At 42.8% G+C, this 2,500-nt stretch overlaps 1 protein-coding gene across 2 annotated transcripts in view; it reads right to left on the bottom strand.

Annotated features, from left to right (window-relative positions):
- LOC143018115 (uncharacterized) overlaps nt 1–2,500 on the bottom strand; it is a 494,912-nt gene that overhangs the window by 384,283 nt on the left and 108,129 nt on the right. The window lies entirely within an intron of this gene.

Below are 2,500 nucleotides of genomic sequence, written 5' to 3'. Positions count from 1 at the left end.
ATGATTTAATGGCACGCACGCACACGCACACACACACACACACACACACACACACACACACACACACACACACACATTAATATTATATATATATATACACGTGCGCACACAATGCTTGTCATTTTCTCGAATTATACATAGTATCATGACTGGATCTTTTGAGCATGCACAGACGTGAGTGCACTGAACCGCTGTGTGTGCGCATTAGAATCAGCAATCATGCAAAGTGCATGATGCAACGATAACGATAAGATATGAAACATGCAGTAAATGGGACCGTGCAATGTATGACGTTTCAACTTGGAATATTTTAACACAATTCACCACATTTAACATGATGGGGGTTAGAGTGTGTGCATTTAGTACATTTAACCCCTTTCATATGTTAATTCCGAGGGAAACATTTGAACGTGCGAGGATAAAAGAATTAAGTTAAAAAAAATTCTACGAGAATTTCCCCCGAAAGGCATAGAGAGGGGCTTCCCAGCGAATTTGTCTGTAGTGGTTTTATTGGTGATCGTTACAACAAGCCAATTAAGAATATGTTATCTTTTAATATAAATTTTTAGCATGATGTATCTTTTTTGCATTGTTATTAAACTTGAGGCTACCTCTCTTATAAGGGGGAAGAATCCTTTGGCATATAGATAAAACTAACGTTAAAAAATAAAGTAATGTTTTGCCTAAACGTTATTAAAGGGAGGGGTGTAATGACAAGGATAAAGTACGGTATGGGGAAGGGTGGAGAAGAGAAGGAACAGAGAGGAGGAGAAGAATGAAGAGGAGGAGAAGAAGGAAGAGGAGGAGGAGGAGAAGAGGGAAGAGGAAGAGGAGGAACAGGGAGGAGAGAAGAAAGAGGAGGAAGATGTAGAATAGGAAGTGGAGGAACAGGGAGGAGGAGAAGGAGAGAAGGAAGAGGACGAAAATGTGGAAGAGGAAGAGGAGGAACAAGGAGGAGGTAGAGAAATAGGAAGAGGACGAACAAGGAGGAGGTAGAGAAATAGGAAGAGGAGGAACAAGGAGGAGGAGGAGGAACGGGGACGAGGAGGAGGAAGAGGAGGAGGAACGGGGACGAGGAGGAGGAAGAGGAGGAGGAGGAGGAAGAGGATCAGGAAGGAAGAAAAGAAAGAGGGGATGGAGGGGGGAGTCCTGCAGCGTAATAATTATCTAAAGTGTTCTGGAAGGGAAGTAATGTTGACAAACACTTCCTCGAAAAGTGGCTCATGAAAATAGACACATAACCTACACTTAACCCCTCGAAGCTTATAATAAAGAATTTGGCGCCGTTAAAGGTTTAATCTTGGCGAGTATCAGATGATTTCATTCAAACATAAAAACCAACAAATACAAGAAAACAGAATGAATGTAAATGAAAACAAGTCTATCGTATTCGTCATTCTTTACTCACCAATGCCTCCGCATCTTGCAACACCAGTAAATATATCCCCCTTCTCCACGCCCACCTTTTAATACACCAAGTTTTCCTAAAAATCATCACCATATCTCACCATCATACATTGGTCTAATAGTCTCGTTGTCTTACCATCCACCTCAAATAGAACTTTAAAGAATACAAAAGACAAACGAAAACAAACGAATTGCGAACGGATCGCCTACGTAAAGATACACTTGACCACTTAAGAGACCCACACGTAATGGACATTTATCGATAATATCTCTAATATTTTCAAGGACGGGGCAATATTGTCAACCATATTAGGTTGATAGGAAGGTCTTAAAGATGTCTAAAAATATATGATCGATGCTCATATTACAAGAGAAAGCTTAATCGTCAATACTAAAGAACTGGCAATAGGGACTCAATATCTAATTGTATATATCAATTCATTATTCATTGACAGCATTGACTACGCATCACTCATTTCCAGTGATACTGACAATGTTACAATGATAAAGTTCTATTAAAGATCCACAAAACATTGGACTGATATTAAGACACTGGAGGGTGCCAACCTTTAAAGCTGTTGGTAACAGCCCTCTGGATCCAAACTCGCTTCTTGGGCTTTATAGTGGCAAAATTGAGGTCAGAGAAGAATGGCAGGTTGACCTGGCTTCCCAAAGTGTCACGACTACTGAGGCTTGTTCGAGAGTAGTAAATCCCCTTCAGCTCGCTCGCAGATTCCGTTCGACTCCACCTTCTTCCTACTCGATCTCCTCCCTCGCTGGCACTCAAGAAGGACATCTCACTCTCGGTGTCACTGTCGACAGGAAGATCCTGCCTGCTTGAGTATTTGCCCTCGAGGTCCCCGTTCGAGGAGTACTGGCTGAGACTTGATTGTGAGGGGGACGTGGGCATCATGACCTCCAGTTGGCACCTGCTTCGTTTGCGGAGCTTGACAATGGCGCCCCAGCTTCCTCTCTCTTTCGAAGGGTCGAAGGAGAGGCACTTCCTGTGAACTTTCTCGAACTTCTTTCTGTACTTCACCTCCCCGGTATCACTTGACAGCCTACCCCGCCTCTCCACCACCACCATCTCCTC

The sequence above is a fragment of the Oratosquilla oratoria genome, chromosome 34 (assembly GCF_046742065.1).
Source record: "Oratosquilla oratoria isolate Oo_2021 chromosome 34, ASM4674206v1, whole genome shotgun sequence".
Classification (NCBI taxonomy): Eukaryota; Metazoa; Arthropoda; class Malacostraca; order Stomatopoda; family Squillidae; genus Oratosquilla; species Oratosquilla oratoria.
This window is presented reverse-complemented; position numbering and strand designations above follow the sequence as displayed.